At 29.0% G+C, this 19,244-nt stretch overlaps 1 protein-coding gene across 1 annotated transcript in view; it reads right to left on the reverse strand.

The window, feature by feature from the left end:
• The window catches only part of LOC107449100 (cGMP-specific 3',5'-cyclic phosphodiesterase), a gene marked incomplete in the record, with an annotated part of 371,784 nt that overhangs the window by 42,992 nt on the left and 309,548 nt on the right, over window positions 1-19,244 (reverse strand).

The raw sequence follows: 19,244 nt of genomic DNA on the forward strand, positions 1-19,244 counted from the left end.
TTTTAAAACAATATATATATATGAAAATTAACGTCCGTGTGTGGGTGTCCTTTATTCGTTTCTAAAAACCCAACAGAAAGCAATGAAACTTGGCACACAGATGGCTTGAAGTACTAGGAAAGTCACTGTCAACATTAAAACATTCTACAACGAACTGTTCAAGCGGGATGAGTGAAAAACGAAATGAGTGAATTATCTGATTGGTTAAGCGTTATTCATTGTTTTAAATTTTACTATAAGCGATTCAATGTTTCATATATTTTAAGGATAAAATTAGTGACAATTTCAAGTTTATGATGAGAAAAAGTTTATTGCGCATATTTAAATATTTAATTGTTTTATATTCACTGTGTCAGATAAATTAACAACAGTACGTGGTAGCACGCGTGGTCTACGTTTCCAAATTTATACTTTTAAAGTTGTCTGATACCACGCGCTTTTTTTTATTTATAATAATTCTTTTAACATGTTTCTAAAAACAATTATTTAAAATCAACGGTAATTGAATAAAAAAAATTATTTATGTATTCAAAGGCAAAATTAATGGAAAATTGGTACCAATTCGCTTAAAAGAAACGTAAAAGAAATCGCCATATCATTATTGACGACCATGAAGCTTAATTTAGGTAATATATGCATATTGAAATAAAATAAATTAAATAATTTGTATTAGAACGCAAAAGTAGTGGAGTAAAGATATTTATCAAGAACCATTAGAAATCACATGCCTAACTAATGTGAGTAATATATTAATTGATATTAAAAAAAAATTCATACTAAAATGCAAACATAATATAGAAAATATACTTATTCATTTTGGGGAGCCGTAAATTGTTCACTATATTATTATTGACACTAATACTTAATTAATATTGATAATATTAATTAACTGAAATAAAACAAAACAAGCTATGTGCTTAAAAGCGAAGTTAAAGGGAAAAAAAGGTTAATAGGAAATTCGTTTAAGAAAACCGTAGAAAAACGCTATTTACGGATGACGCTTAGTTATTGTACACTACTGTCGTGTAATATGTTCTACTGGTATTATGGTATTCGATACAGTTTTCATAAGAATTCTACAACGGGTTTTCCGTAATTTCAGAAATTATTTTTTTCAATGGCAGCAAAGATAGTGTATTAACATTTTAATGGATTAGCAAAGATAATGTATTAATATTTTACTGGATTAGAGCACTTTGTTTCTTTATTACTTATAAATATTTAAGCAGTAAATTAAAGGTCAGATAGAGAAATGCCCACGCTCCAAAAATCTTATCAAGTTCTAATATGAATTCTCTTTTTAAAAAAAAGAAATTTGGCTTTAATTGGCTGTCGCTGACAAATGTATTTTTCACTAAAATTACATGTTGAAAGGTTATGTAATATGTTCTAAATATACTAATGGAGGTATAAAATATTAAATTGATATATTTGGTGATGCTTAAAACAGCACCAATACAATACTTAGCAGTTTTCATACTCATACTTAGGAAATAAGCGTTTTACGTTCCGCGAAAGGGATATGTACCTTAGAAAATTACTTGATAGTGCAATAGCATCACGCAAAGTGATACTAAATACATTTTATCTTTGTTCTAATGATGTTGGCGCGCATGCGCGTCAGCGCCCCAACCGGCAGAAGATTTTGTAACTTCCACAATGACAGACGGCTCTCATGTAGCTCCGTCTAATTAAAAATAATTCTCTGAAATCGCTTTTAGCGATAATTAAAATAAATAAAATAAAATCATCTCTTTTTTTAAAGAGTGGTCCGTCTTATAAATTTTTTCTATTCAAATGGGATAAACTACAAAAAACGACTTTTGCTGACTTCAATAACGCAAAGAAACAAAACAAGGCAACAAATAATATTAAATAAAAAAAATTATAATTATTTTAACTATATTAATTAAAAAACTTAATGGAAGAACCAGGTAAGTAAGAATTTCAGAACTAAAAAAAAGTTGCATCCGAACTATTTTATTACCAATTTATTAGAAAAAGGGACAGATATTTCTTTGTTTTTATTTATTTACCCCTGCCTAATTTGAAATAAAAATCATCAAGCTGAAAACAAATGTAATTAGTTACGTTAATATTAGTGAAATAAAAGAAAATGTTTTGTAACATTAAACATACCCGTATTGATACAACCACTTTTTTATATTTTCTCTGATTCATTAATTCTCCTAAAAATTTCATTTACCTGGTTCTTCCACCAAGTTCCTTAATATATGATTTTCAGTTTTAAGCATGATTTCGTAGTGTTTCTCAATGCTGCTTTATTATTTTTTTATTTATTTTTTCCTCTCCCCGTGCGAAGAACGGGTATTCAGCTAATAAAATATAAAAAATTATAGAAACTACAACGTTTCTTTTTTCTTAAATGTTTATACAATTTAAAAGTATTAAGATGTGGTATAATGATAAAAGTATAATGATTAGTTAAGATATCCTCAACAAAAATCAAGATGTATATAAAAAAGAAAAAGAAATAAATTAGAAAAATTATGCAACTCAAAAGTATTTTAGCTCAGAATGTATACAGAAGTAACTTGTGGGCTTCTTTTGACTATCAAGTTTCAATAAATACATATTTAAAGTTCATAAGGCCAGAAGCAGCATAAACATAAATACATGAAATAAGTTTCGCAATTACATTTTCAATATTTAAATTTTCTCTTTATTAAATTCCGATTCGATAATTATTTTTATGATATTTATATTCATTTTGCTATTTTACAGATGGTGTGTGCTAGTTAAATGTTATACCAAAGAGGAGAATAACTAATATTTATTGGAATGAACAATTTTCATTTACATAATATTGAACTGATTGACAATAATTATACAATGTTTCGAAATAAAAATGACAGTTTGATGGAAATCTTTGTGTGTGAGGTGAAAATTATAATAATAGTTAAGAATTCTTATCATAAATTTAACTGCAACCTGATATTTTATCCTGCTTTGATATTCATTATCATAAATCTCAAATAAATAGAATCATTTAATTCCTTTTGAGTATGTATTTCAGAAATAATTATAGAAATCAGAAGAGTTCGTTGTTGCTCTACCATTGAATTAACATTTATAAAATCTTGTTTATCGATGACTTCTTGACGTAGGAAATATTAATTACAGTTCAGATTGCTTATCTTATGGACTGATGCTGGATATGGAAATGCTAATTATTTTTGGGAACCTTTATCTTAACAGGAGTGCATTGGTAATGATTTTGTTAAAAATAAAATATGGTTTTTTATGCAAATTCTGATTCCAGTACTTCTGATTCTGATAAAATTTGAAAATTTTATCATGATACTTGGCATAAAATTCACTTATTCGGCTAAATTTACTTTTCAGTTTTGTATGTTTTACTAAATTTGTAGTAATAGAAACTATGACTTTTAAAACAAAAATATTTCTGTAAACCGTCACCATATGAACGGATAAAGTACCAAATGAATTTTTAAATACCGTATATTTTGAGTTTATTTACCAGATTTATGGTTTGCTTTTTTTAACCAAAATTATCATTACCTTAGAGTACGGTAACTTTACCATTTTTTTTCTTCCATGTAGATCCACAAAATAACGATTAAACAATGCAACTCCAAACATATAAATTCAATGTTTTTTTGCAGTTTATATGCAGTTATTTTTAAATATTCATTCATATTGCAATTGAATCATTTTTTATTTTATTTCCAATGAGCTGCACAATCGGTCTTGCCGATGAGCAGACCTAGTGCGTTCTCCAGAGGTAGTATCCACTCTTTCAGGACCACCACAGTGGGTGAGATACCGTTGGTCATGTTAATTTGGACGTCTAGTTTCTGCCACACTAGATGGCAGCACCGAGACTCTATTTGGATGCTAAAGTGGACTAGGAATTTAATTTTGCCGGAAATGCCAAGAGCCAATAAAGCACTCCAGGGATCTTTTATATGCCGCATAATCATACGACATAGCCGCTGAGGATTTTCTGCATCCCGAAAATCCGGTGTCTGAGCCGGGGATTGAACCCGCAGACTTGAGCTCAGAAGGCCGACGACAAACCAACTGCGCCACCCGGCCACCAGCAATTTAATCATACATATTTATGTTTTAATTTAAATGTTAAAATTTTAATATAATTCCTATATGTCTACCGCCTTCTTATAAAAAGTTCATATAAATTCAATACAATTGTAAAAGAGCGATAGTAATCTATAAAAAATGGAATTACTTTGTTACTAATCCTTAAAAATTTAATTCAAGCATGACTACATTTAAAATGCAACTAAAAATAGCCATATTACGTGGAGATGCATTAATAATTAATTTAAAAAAATATTTAAAAAAAATTCATTGTTCACATGTTGTTGTAACAGACACGCAGAAATTACCTTGTATATTTAAGAGTTCCACTTATAATATGTGTATTTTGTTGAAAAAATAATGGATTTTATTTAATGAGAATTAAGAAATACTATAGTCATAAAATATAACTACGAATCCTTACAAAAATAAGGTGTATTTGTTGTTGTTTTGAGGTTTATAGGTGTAAAAAATTACACTTAATGTGTAAAAAGTGGTTATGTTTTGCACCAAAAAGTGACCTTAACAATAAGTCTCAATTTCAACCTTCCTCTATCACACCTCATATATGGCTCAACAATACATTTAGTTGAAATGAGGTGAAAATGTTCACACCTCAAATATTTAAATTTGCTTAAAGTGTAGAAGAAATAGCCTACACACCTCAAAAACAACATTTTCAAACTGACTATTCTAAGGTTGATTTATACCAACCACAGAACAACTTGAAGTGTGAATAAAACAACTTCCTAACCTTAGGAGGTTGATATTTTTAGGTAGTTTTTGAAGTGAACTTCAAATATACCTAAAATCAACCTTAAAAACACCTTAAATTTTGTAATGGAACTCAATTTTTTTTTAAAAAGGAATTCTTTCCTAAAACTTAGGAAAACAAATTTTTTCCCACATAATTTAGAAAATATCACTCATGTTTGACGTAATTTGCTTCATTTGTTTTACAAGCCCAATTAATTCTGTAACTCGCAATAAATTTCCGTGTAAATAAATCTGACGACAGCACTGTATCCGATTCATACTTTTAAAAAAATTAAAATACAAAAATACTTTACCATTTGCAAATATTCTCTTAGTTTGTAAAGAATATTATATAACATTAAGTACGGAGATATAGTAACGTTGATTTACGACGATGCCCTAAGTGTTGCCATTGAGTTTTGCATAAAACATGAATTACATAAAAGAGATCCTTGTTCAAATATTGAAGCCGCAGTACTGTTTACAAACAAAGATAAACAGCGTATAAATCTTGCTGAAATGACCTTGTTCATGAACCGCTGACTTCCCCTAACTTTTTCCGACACACCCATCAGAAACACGACAGTATAAAACCTTTTGTTAGTCGAAAGCTCTTTCATTCAATGCGTCAAACATTTAGGAATTACATTTCAGGCCACTTTAAATGATTCGATCTAAGATACTAATTTCAAGTGAAAAAAATAGCTACCTATTGAATGATTAGCATTGTTCCCTAATGGCAATTTAGAAGACTTATAAAGTCAATTCGAGTAGAACTAATTTTCAATGGTTGCTATTCATGATCATTAAGAATGACGTAGAATAAATAGAAGGCTCAGGTGCTTTGGTTGCCTGATATTTTGTTTAAACTTATAAAATTTTCTTCCTTATCATTTTCGAATAAATCATGACCTTGAACACCAGATGATGTGATATTTGTTAAAAAGTATCGAGTAAGTCTAAGTTAGATAGTCAATCCAAGCATCTCCGATATTTGATAATAGATTGCGGCAAATGCAGCTTCACAGGAAATAGTTAAATTTGTTTATTAATTTAGACTAGTTGTTTTTTTGTAACAGCAAAAAGTAATAAAGTTTTAATATTTTTGTTATTCAAAAGATTTTGTTTTTCGTGAATTAACTATTTTGTTATTTTTTAGTATTATATTTTTTCAAACTAGTTGGATCTTTAACACTTTTAAAAGGCAATAGCGAGGTTTTTTTTCTATCCTTTGCGCTATCAGTTCAACTTTCAGCTCTAAAATTAAATTAAAAGACGAGACATCTCGTCGCTGGTGCACAGTAATTTCCCGTAAATGACGATATATATCGTCCTTCGCGATAAGAGTGTTAAGGCTAATATATACTCAAATATTTATTACTGAATATAAAGTAAAGCCGGAATGTGAGGTCAGAGTGACACAATCATTTCAGTGGCCCTCTCAAATTCAATTTTAAGAGAAATGACCACATAAAATCGAGGAGTGATGACCATTCTTTCATATACTGATATAGAGACTTTTAAGGTCTTAAAAAATTTAAAAGTGATAAAAAACGTGACAAACAAGTACTCAGTAAAAGCAATGGCATAATATGCAATAGCTTCATGAAGCATGTATATTTTTTCAAAACCCATAAAAAGATAATGCAAAATGTTTTCGAAAGTTTTGGATAAAACATAATAATTAGAATTTGTTTATTAGATACAGTTCACTTATTTTTCCAGGATAAAATTTATTTTCTTCAATTAATCGTATGCTTTTCATGGTTAACTGTATAAAAAAAACGGTATAAAAACTATATAAATCACTATTTTAACATCCCTTTTTTCACCTATACCGGATGGCCAACTCTCCTCGACCTTGTGAGGTGGCCACTTGTTTATTTACAAACATTTTTTTTTCCTTCAAATTTTGTTCTCAACATTTCACTATATGTTGAGAACATGAATGAGATTTTAAAATATGCATAAACATTTCTTGTATATATTCTTAGTACTTGTATTTTGATTTGATTAGGTTTTAGATGCATAAAAGAAATGCGTGTGATCATTTTTCTTCCTTTTCACCTTTTTTTTTAAGAAAAAAAGATTTCTAAGCATGTTTTGACAAAGCATCTTAAAGCGAATTCAGTCATCCATCATGAAGTACAATAGAAATCGTTGTAAGTAAAAAAAAAAAATATAGAACCGTCACGTTACGTAATTAATTTTCATTAAACAAAAGCAAAAAAAATATATTATGACACATTTTTTTCGGCATTTATTTGACATAAATGAAAATAAAGACACCAGAAGGCAAACTAATCCATCTTTCATAGTGTTAAATTAGGGAAAAGAATTTTGAGATAATTTTTTTGTCATTACGCATATATGTTAGTGTCATTATCTGCAATTAATGTGGAGATAGTCATCTCAAAAAAGATAGATGAATTTACTTTGATTGAGGAAAATATTAAACATAATATTCAATGATCTACATTTTGTTACATAACTTTTTGTGTCGTAAATATTGATGGACGGAATCTTTATAGTTATTTACTAATCAAAAGAAATGGAATATTTTTATAGCAGTTTAGTCCAAATTCTTTACTGTGTCGTGGATGCAGTTTCTTCGTAGAAAAGTAGAATTTTTGTCTGTGGAAGATACATTTTAATTTTATTATGAAGGGATATTTATCCCAGAAATATAAACAAATTCATTTGCGAAAAATTTATTTATTATTAAGAGAATATTGCCATGCTTAGAAATAATGAAATACAGAAGTTTCTAAAAAAAGGGATCAAGAGAATCATTCTCTTAGCATCAAGAATTTCTATCACGATAAAAATTCAACGGTTGGGACTGAGAGGCCCTCTAGTCCGATCGCTAATAATTCTCAATTATAAGTAAGTGGATTGTTGCCAACGGGTAGTTAAGAGCTCGGGAAGAGATCCGTGGTTGGCGATTTATCGAAAGATAAAATAGCCAAAAACAAAGCCAACCTCCCATAATCTATAAAATTCGAAAATAATTTGAAGAAAGCTAATCGCTGAAAAGACTGTGAGAATTGGTATAACCATGTAATTGAAATATTTTTGCGGTAAGAAATAAAGAATAAAGAGTTATAAATATATTTTGTTTTCGAATTAGTCGCGACAATGAATTAATGAGTTAATTAAGTTAGTCGTTACATTGATTGTGAAGAAAAAACAGCTTTTTAAAAAATGTCATAAGAAACAAATATTGGTTTAATTTAATGAAAATTCGATTAAGAATGATTTAAAAACTTAATTTAAGAAATAAAAGACAAGAGACGGTTACCAAAAAGTGTTCTGTAGAACCCTAGGGTGCCATGGAAAGGTCAAAGGGAATCCGTGAGTTAGGATTCTTTTTTTTCTCTTTATAACCAGATAGGATTTTTGAAGCCTATGATAGGTTTGCATCGAATCAATAAACTATTATTTATTAGCTGTTTGGGTTATTTTTATGAAATTATTTAAATAAATAACAATGAAAAAGAATAAAAATATTTTTTCCAATAACAGTACATTGAATAAATTACTATAAGGATATTCAATTAAGTAACAAAATTCAAGAATAAATAATTATTTTTTTCCGAAAACCATTCTCGTCGATTATAACATTTATAACCACCACAATTAAGGCTATTTCATTCATTTTGATTCATATATACGTCAAACACTAATAGATTAAGAGTCGCTGCCTAACATAAAACATAAAACCTGCCAAAATATAAATTTTAAGACAGTTATTGATGAAACAACATAAAAATTTCATTCTTCACATTAAATGCTTACAATTTAAATTGTAGTTTTTTTTTTTTTGGTTAGCAAAACCACACCTGCTTATTTAAAAGTCAGGATTCCGTCAAACTAAATTTGATCGGCTAGGGTTCCATGACTGAAAAAAAAAATGGCGAACGCTGCTTTAAGAAAAGAAACAGAATAATAATATCAGGGAAAAGTTTAACACGCATCAAACAATTCTGAATAATAAGGATTCATAAAGTTTCAATTAAATAGAAAAGCAAAGTAATATTAAAGTGAAAACTGAAATTGAGATCTTTTACAAATATATATCTTCCAATATAATTGCGTCCAATAACCCAAACTATTTTCCGAAAGGATACATCAAATTAAAATTGATACTGTGGAATTATAGAAACTAAAATTGATTTTACGATGTGTAGTAAAACTTTTACATCTATGACTCAGAAATATCATTACAAGTAACAACTTAGTGTAAGTGATATAAAAATTATATCCATGAGAACTCAATACTCAAGAAAACTGACTCATATAACACATTACAATATACGTCAGGACAGCATAAAACTGCGAACGTTTATCTTAGTTGCATTAGTATCTGTTTTTATTTTTAATTATTGGAAGATTAACTAATTGTTTCTAAGTGACAATGATCGTAAACTGCAAAAAAAGTGCAATTTTTATTCGATCATTTTTAAATTTTTGCATTGGTAGAAGTCTGTGTAGAAAGCTTTAGAAAAAAAAAATTGCTACGAAGTCATAGCCAGGAGTATTATTTTTATTGTTGATATTTAAGAAGTTCCTTTCATAGGAATTGTAACCATATAAAGTTATAACGCTTCTAGAGACAGAACTTTTATTTGGCCACCAAAAATTTCTTCGAAAAACATGTTTCAAATGCATTTAAAATTACTTAAGGGACATCAAAGTGTATCCGAAATATTTTCATTACAATAAAGCAAAAACATTTTTAAGTTGCGAGAACATTGAAAAATTCTATTACGGGAAAAGGAAACTTTAGGCTTCGAGAACTGCATATTGATGTATAGATCTTTTCAAATTTTAACACCTTTTTCGACAAGGTTGGCTCCATATTAGTACTTAATAAAATGTGAACTTTTTTTAATATTTAAAAAATCAAATAATGGATTTTTTGAAGTATTTACTCATTCTAGACGTTCATTGTCTGCTTAACCGGGTTTTTCAGTCATTACATTCGATGAGCAATGTACAAAAATAAACAATAGGACTGAAGATAAGCCTGACTAAGCCGTAAAATTGAAAATAAAATACATTCTTTAAATATAAATTTAATCCGGCTGTAAAAAAACCTCGTTATGCGAGTTAGTGAATTTTAAGAAATTTAACAGTATTTTGTATCATCCCACACTTAAGATATGAAATAAGTACGCACGCTCGGTAATTATTTGATAATTAATATTAATATTGCGATCTCCACTGACACTAGCGCATCTTACTTTGAAACTTACTATCAGGAGGGGCATTATGATACGTAAAACTATAGCATCTCTTTAATGATATAAGTATTAATTCTGAAAGTTCAAAGTATTATTTTTGAGGATACAGGGCCTGCGCTAAGCATTCGCCACCTTGCCAAATGTGATAAAATCCCCGATTCGGTGAAAAGAATTGTATTTTGGCGAAAGATTTTTCTACCGAAAATAGAAATATATATATTCTCCTCGATTCGGAAAAAAAGTGAAAAGGAACCTTTTTGAACAAACCCTGCATATTTCATTCTATTACAGTAATTTCCTTTAAATACGTCGTATAGCCAATTAGAAGTATAATAAGTCCAGCGACTGTAAGCATTGGCAACAAGAGAGATTACGGAAGTGTGAGACCAACTACGGTAAAATATAGATTAATACTTCCGTTGCCAGATCACGCGATATTACGTGAGGAAATTTTTTCCTTCAGTTTGTGTCCAATAAAACAGATTAAGTGGTAGCAAGATGCATATTATCATCCAACTATTTTAGCAGAAAATGTGTTTTTTCGTAACAATAACATATTAGTAACATGACAATAGCATTTCTTTATTTCAGTTTTATCCTTATAATACTGCCCTCTAGTCTAAGAGGTTATCAAAATATAACCCAATTCTATTCCTATTTCTTTCCCAATCATTGCTTGTTTACTCCTCTCCAACTGCAAAATAACTCTCGATTTGAATTTGAATTTTATGAAAATAATTCAATTAATAGTTATTTTTATTTGAAGCTTTCTAACGGCAAAAAACCAGTCATAAAAAAGTTTTAGATTTTGCTTTTGGATAAGAATTTCAAAAAATGGCTAAAACATTTGATATTTGTCTTATATGCTGGTCAATAATTACAAGTCCTTAGCGCAGGCCCTAATGGATTGTATTGATATTTAAATTCAAGGCTGTTAAAGGAAATGTAGATTTTTTCGAAGAAATAATCTATTTGAAAAGATTTATATTTGTATACAGGGATTTATTTATCAACTCGTTTAAAAAAGTACTTTTTTTTAAATAGTTAAAATAAACTTCGATATTTTTTTTCTTTTTTAAATCTAATATATATTGTTGCATAGCAGTTTTAATCTATCACGTTCTCAGTTGTGCGCATTCCAATGCCTTTTTGCTTCAATTTTATTTTTCTATTATTTTAATTCAATTTCTTTAAAATCATTTTAACTCATAAAATATATAATCAAAATAATGGGGGGGGGTTTACACCACCACACCCACAGTCGAGTGATCACCTTGATTCTATGTTCTTCCGCTCCATTGATTTTTTTTTAAAAAAAATCATTCAATTATGAAACACCCGGTAAACTGTATTCGAACAAAACATTTTAGTACATTCAAATGCGAAAGTCGCAAGAAATGCTCACTGTAATCCGTGTCTTTATTTCTAAAACATGATATGTTTCCCACATTGGCGGCAAACGAAAACAACAATGACGGCGGATAATCTCGTTCGTTTTAAAATAGTGGATAAGATTCTAAGTTCCCGCCTTCTTTTTCTTTTTTTTTTAATTGTCATAAATTGTAAGGCTTTTCTATTTCCGCAGCCAAGTCACTTGTCGTTTGACGCCAATTTGCACGCTATTGATATTGATTAAATATCTCTTTAAGTAACTCAACTGGACGGTAAGAGCGGGATGGGTATTTGAGGTCATAATTTGCATTTTCAATCTTGACATACCAATCAAGAACAGTTCTTTCAATTTTGGAGTCTTCTCCATACGCAGCACAAATGTCACGAACAGTTTTTGTGGATTTAGAACCTTGATTAGAAGCAAATATTAGTAGGTGACGAAAATGCTAATTTTTCTCAACTCGAATTTATAATTTCATGAAAGGAAAATTTACATAAATTAACGCGAAATAAAACATAGAGTCCATTGGAGCAAAACATCTTGCAATAATTAATCACATATTTAATGTTAAAATTTAAAAATAACACCGGAAGCTTAGATTCCAACCCAATCATTATGTTAATTAATAATTAATAGTTATATTATTTATAAGTTATGAAAATCAAATCAATTACTAGATTTTAACGTAAGAAATTTTACAAGTGTGTAGCGCATTCAATAGTGAATCAAATATTTATTCCTGACATAACACTTACTTCTGCTGTTCATTTTTTAATGTATATTAGGCAGTTACATATTCTTTTGTACTCATAACTGATATTCCGTTTTTTTATACCATTAATGTTTGGTATTATACACTCGGCATTGGACATCAAGTTGCAGTCAATATTAAAGCGATCATGACCTTCGTATTGCTAAAATAATAATAATAATAAATTAATTTGAAACGCATACAAATCGCCCTTTCTAAGATGTTATCTTACTTCATGAGTTATGTAAAATCAGATTATAATGATTTCAATTTTTTTATTTCGTATCTCATCAATAACACGCCTTTGTAAAAGCTAACTTGCCTCGTCCAGTTTTCGACACTACGAGGAAATATGAAAAATAACTTCTTTTTTTTTTTAGTTGGAGGTGTTCAAAAATATCTTTATCATTCTTGGAAACTCTTCTCCCCTCCAATATCAAATGATATCGTTCACGAAGTTCATACCTCTAATTGATGTCCTAATCGGGATATCAATTTTCAATAAAAGTGAATTTATCTATCCCGATTTGTCTATCCCGAATTTACTATCCCGATTATTTTTTTTATTAATTCATTTTTTCTTAACTTGTTATGTATTAAAGGTAGCGTATGATATTTTTATTATTATTATTCAATGTATTTTAATGTTTTCATAATTTATATATATATTTTTGAATAGAGAAAGTGCACAAAAAATAACCGGTCCACAATGAATAACTTATGATCTAATGATCGGATCCTCAAGTTCTAGTCGTCAATCTTAATGATACGAAGGGGTGATCTCAAATATGGTAATTATTTAATTCAGTCAATATTTTAAGTTACGAAATCAGTCACACTATTGTACCTCTGAAGAAACGTGTCTTTTTTCCGACCGTTTCGGATTTCTGATTCCAAAAACACAAGTTCTTCGATTTCGCTTAAATTTTGTATCTTGCCATTTAAAATTACATTCCTTATAATGATGTAAAAATATTATGTACCTTACTATTCCAATGCGCTTAGACTACTACTAAATAAAATAATAAATATTTACCAAAAGTTAAATTTTGCTTAATTTAACTTTTCGCATAATTTTCGGATAAATGAATTTAATAAAGTGTGTGAAAATGTTTTCGATTTGCTTAAAAAGTTCTCGAGATATAGTAAAATGCGCAATAAGTCAAATTAACATTAATGGGTTCAAACCTTGGAGCACTCTCCTGACCAAACTATTTCCTAGATTGCGGCTGCCACCTATATTTTGTGGAGATCGGAAATCGAGAACGTTGTAAAAAGAAGTATGTTTATTCAGAGAAAGTACGTTTTTGTTTCTCATTGCCTAACTTAAAATATCTTATGCTCTAATATATTTGAGATCACCTCTTCGAATTCATAAGATTGAGTCCTAGAACGTAAAGAACCGATCATCCTATCAAAAGTTATTTAAAGTGCTCCGTTTTTTATTTTACGAATTGTACATTAGAATCTACTTAATTTGACAATTAGTAATATTTTATATACCCTTAACATAGAATTAATGAAACAAAACATGGCAATTGCAAGATAAACTCATATAAATGAGAAACTAAATTATTTACAAACCGCTATACTTAATGAGGTATTAATTTTCGCCAATAAATGTATCGTTATTTAGTTTAAATTATTTTTTAACTATTAAACTTTTTAACTATTAACTATTTAACTATTAATCAATTTTCTTCAGAATTTTACTGGGCAAAATAGTTTCTTACTTATAATAATGTTTCTTTTTCTCTCATGTGAATTACTCTTATTCTCTTATCTTCTCATGTGAATGAAAGAAATGCGGGGTTCTCGATACCAGAAGATCGTTCTAAATCCCTCAGAAATATTTTTCACTCTTTGTTATTTTTTAATATATTTCATATCGCCTACATGGAGTACATAATAAGGTTTGTGCCGTACAGCTATTTTTGATAATAAATTAGATGTAATTCTATCTGTAGGAATATTTCTCTCTATCTCTCGAGATCATCTTTTTATAAGCTCAAAATAAACTTGATGGCAAAAATAACAGAAAATAAAAAAATGAAATTATGAAAAACAGAGAGAGATTAGATGCAGTATTTTAAATATTCATTTTATCGAAGAATTTAAAAAGAGAAAAAAAATCGTCCCAATTTGAACTGTTATCATCATGTAAAGTTAACGCTATATATTGCTAACAAGTAAAATTACTTCTCTTTTATTACTTCTCATTCTATCACAAAATCTGCTTTCCTAAGTTGAAATATTATTATGTAACCATTATCTTATTAACAAGACCATTTATAAAATTACAGTAATTATATATTTTATACACTAAATGGTATTTATTATTATTATTATATATATATATGTGTGTGTGTGCGTGTGTGTGCGTGTACGTGTGCGTGTGTGTGTGTGTAACATAAAAAGCTTCAAAAGCTGCATAAAAAGCTGCTAATCCATTGGGCTCTGCCCGCGTGGGTTCGAATCCCATCCTCGTCGTGTTATTATAGGGCCGGAATAGCCTGGTCGGTAGGGCGCTGGGCCCATATCCAAGAGGTCGTGGGTTCGATCTTCGCCGGCCGAAGACTCCCCGTGTAGTAAATGGTGACTGATACACGTTAAATCTGTCGAGTCTCAAAGTCCTCCATGTTCCCACAACAAATCAATACCTCTGGGGGTACTGATCCAGGAGTTTCCTTGTCTTCTGGATTGGTTCAAAATTACAAGGCTACGGAGTTGAACGTAAGTAGTCGTAAACCCATGAAATTGGGTCGGCTGTTCAACGACGGTTATAAAATAAAAAATTGATCTTTTTATGTTATCCTAATAAATTATTCTAATCGAAATTCTTTCTCAAACTTTAAAAAGCCACATCCTGTTCTTAAATCTATTTTTGGCTCAAGCATGCATTTAATTAAAAGAAGGACATTTTTCCCTTTACTCTCTGTGAGAAACTATCGACCTATTTCACAAACCAACTACAATTTCTTAGATTTCCCTCTTTCCCTAAATTGAAACATTTTACGGATTTTACTTTGCAAGATTTTCCCTAACATATAACCAAGGAGCGCAACTTTTTGCTTACACTTTTACACACTTTCATGACTGCCTCTGTCTAATAATTAATAAATAAATTTTGTACCCTCCTTCTCGGCCTAAGACCTGTTTTAATATCTCCACTCGGCAACGACGTTATATGTAAGTAAATATTGATAAACNAAAATTTATTTAGTCAAATTCTTCTGCAACTCTGCAATTAATAATTCATCCAGTATCTTCAACAAAAAATAAATTCTTCGATCATCAAACTTTTTGTTTATGTAAATGACGCCCAGTGGAACTTAACGAACATCGACTTTGCATTTGTGTATGCTGCATGTTGTGTTTACATTCTAAAGGTGATAAGCACTACTAGAGAGCTGAGAAAATCTGCATTAGACGTTAAAAAGTTTTCGATTTGAAACCCTCATCCCTTCCGGAAAGCGAAGCATTTTATCGTCGATGAATAATCACACCCCGGAATGGTTTACAACTCAAAGAATCGGCATAAACTTCTCCTTCGCTATCGGTGTTAATTTACGTATTCATCTTAACGAAGAAACAAATTTTTTTCCCTAGGAGCTCTCGATTTTGCTTTTGGAATTGTGTTCAAGGAATTTCGACGTACTTTCATCTATGACGTTGCGGTTTTCAAAATGTGTTCTTGGACTAATTCGAACTTTCTCAAGTATCCTTTGTGTTAATTTTTTTACAAGTCTCATAAAACAATTTCTTGAATTTTTATTGATTTAAAAAATAAAAAATAAATAAAAAAAAAAACACTCTTGTATATGAACAAAAATCATAGATTATTATTTTAAATTTTTTTCATACTTCATGTTTCAATTGAAACAATTTTTGTACATTGATCGTATTTACTGTTGAAATTTTCATTTTCAGTGAATTGATTGTTTCGATTGGCATAAAAAATGTTTGGAAAAATTATTTTCATATTTATTGTTTTATGTGTTACAATTTCTATGATTTATTGATTAGTTGAATTTATATTTTTGTTTTACTGGTGTTTAGGGTTAAGATGAAAATGCCAATTAAAAAAAATTTTTCTCTTCTAAATGAAACTACAATAATTATAGAAATTCAATTTTAATATATGAATGCAATTACGGTGTGGCAGAAATTAAATCAAGAAGTGTTAAACCTAATACAAAAAATTTGGAAAATGAATAAAATACTTGTTAAAATTTGAATTGAAATGTGAAACCCTCCTTCCCGGCCTAAGACCTGTTTTAATCCTTCCACTCGGCAACGACGTTATATATATATATGAAAAAAAAGCAACTATAGGAGTTGATGAGAGGAGTGTGTAGGTGTATAGAGACTTTTACTATAGTAGAAAACCTAATATTTAAGGAAATAAAGCATCGAACGACAAAAAATAGTATAAGTAAATATAGCCTTATTCTTAAAAATTATAAAAGACAATTTTCCGGAAACTATTCAAATCATTTAATTAAGATTCCAAATTTAAGAATTCGAATTAAGTATCTAAGCACTTTTATTTATCAATAAAAACTAATTCAAAGTTATAAAAATTTTCATTACTTAATTTTTTTCGAAAATATTAACTATTTTTTAAATCAAAACACTATTTAACTATAATTTATATTATTTAATTTATTTATCTACATAAAAAATTCTCTGTAGCATTTAAAAATGATGTTTTTCAAAATGAACTTTCAAATAAGAAAAATCATGATGTGGCAATTTGAAAGTCACATTCTTCATTATTTAGTAAACAACTGCAGATTTTAGGAATTACCTAAGAAATAACGCTTTAAAAAAATAAATAGCGCCATCAATTAGAGCTTTAGCGCTTTAAATAAAGCTTTTTTTAAAGAAAAATATATATAAGCCATTAAAAAAGTAATCGCTAGAATAAATGATAATTCTGTCATATTGAAAATAAGTTAAGATATCTGCCTCAGTTATCTGGAATAAAACCAATTTATTTGAAAATTTTATTTGCTGCTGTACGTGCTAACATTTTCTTTTAAAAAAAAACACTTATTTGGTAAAATTTTCTGTTGCATAATCTTATAAAAAATCAGTGCCCTTGCGAAGTTTATTTTTGCGAAGGAAAAAGATTCAACTTGCTTTCAAATTCCCCATTTTTAAAAAACATATTACATAGAATTTAAGAAAAAAAGCTGTGTGGGTGGCCCACGAGATATTTTTCAAGGAAAATAATGCTACACTTTGCTAATAAATCAAATACAGACGCCATATTTTTCAAAAATGTATCCTGAGATATTTAAATACATAATTTCTATTCTAGTGAGTGGTGCGATAAGGTAGAAAAAAATGAACAAAAATATCAGAAACAAAATCTTATGCGACACTATATTATATACAGCTAAATAAGTAGAATTTCAATTATGTATATAAAAAAGATACAAACTAAACATGAATAATTCATCAACACGCATATTGATGTACCAGTTTGTTTTCGTTTTAACCTCCTTATTTTCAAAAAAAAAATTTTTTTTTGAGAAAAATGAAAGAAATATAATAGAAAAGAAATGATCGAATTAAATAAAAATGCTCAATGAGAATATAATGAGCAAGAAATAAAAAAAATATATATAAGTAAAATTTATAAATAACAAAAAAAAAGTCTATACAAGCGTGTTCTTTAATTGCCACTATTACTTTGTAACCAATACCTATAATTACGATACGCATATAATTACAAAATAATGTGCTTGTTGAATAATATTTTCAACGATTACACAATTTTTGTACCAATCTGTCTTCCTTTTTATCTCATTTGTTTTTAAAGAAAAATATACATTTTCAAGAAAAATGATAACAAAAGTACGTCAAAATGGTAAATAAGAAAGTGAGGAAAAGAAATGATGAAAATTAAATAAAAATGAAAAATTTGAATATAATGAGGAAATTATTTAAAAAAAATGTAAACGAGAAAAAATACTCAATTCCGTAATTATCGCAATAAATTTATGCTTTTAGAAACATCTCTAAAATTGACATTTATCGTAAATGTATACAAAATACTTTTTTTAAATCTAAGTGTGAAAACTTTTAATAATTTTTCTTATCTTCTTGATAAGAAAAATTATCATAAATATATATTTGCTCTTAAATGTTTTATATTTTTTAATACAACTCTCCAGATGTATTTTTCATACAAAGTTTATTTTTTTCGGTTTACAAAAAAAATCATGTAACTTGTTTTGAAAATACATAATGCTTTTTACTTTCTTAGTTAAATAATTCATATTTTGTTAAATTAGTTGACATTTCTGTAAATTTTTTATTTTTATTTCTCATGGCAAAAGAAAATGACAAACTCTTACAAAAACAGTGAACAAAAAGGTGAGCAACAAGTAAAATAAAAAAGTCACTATCTCATTAGCAGATGTCGGGCACTCCAGTAGTGCCTCACCTCAGAGTCCCCACGCAGCGCCGAGCATCTCAATAGATGGTTTCTGTTCATCGGGTCATTATTCGAGCATAACGGGCAATTTGGGTCAACGAAATGCCGATGCGGCAGAGGTGGTTCGCCAGGCAATCATGGCCCACCGCAAGTCTGAATTCTGCAACAGCTTTATTATTTCTTTAAAATTCAGGAAATGGATAATTTGATTATTAAGACAGCCGATATTCCTTGAGAGAGAATCCCATCCCAGTATCCATAATTGTAACGAACTTCAGCAAAATTCGCAGCCATTGTTTATTTAAGGATCCAGCTCCCTTTTTTGCGATAAAAACACAGTTCCCGTAATGATAAAAAATTTTAGCAAAATTAGTAGGATTGATCGTTAAACTAAAATGCCAACTTATTTAACTTTTTATCTTAATACGGAGGTCCACACTCGTTTCAGTGTTGGTTACAGTATTAGGCTAAGTATACAGAGGTCCTGGGTAAGATCCAAGCCTTACTTATGAACATGTTTCTCTCTCCACTTCAGTAACCAACTTTCTCGTTCCTCGATAGAGGGCA

This window comes from Parasteatoda tepidariorum, chromosome 1 (assembly GCF_043381705.1).
Source record: "Parasteatoda tepidariorum isolate YZ-2023 chromosome 1, CAS_Ptep_4.0, whole genome shotgun sequence".
Lineage (NCBI taxonomy): Eukaryota > Metazoa > Arthropoda > Arachnida > Araneae > Theridiidae > Parasteatoda > Parasteatoda tepidariorum.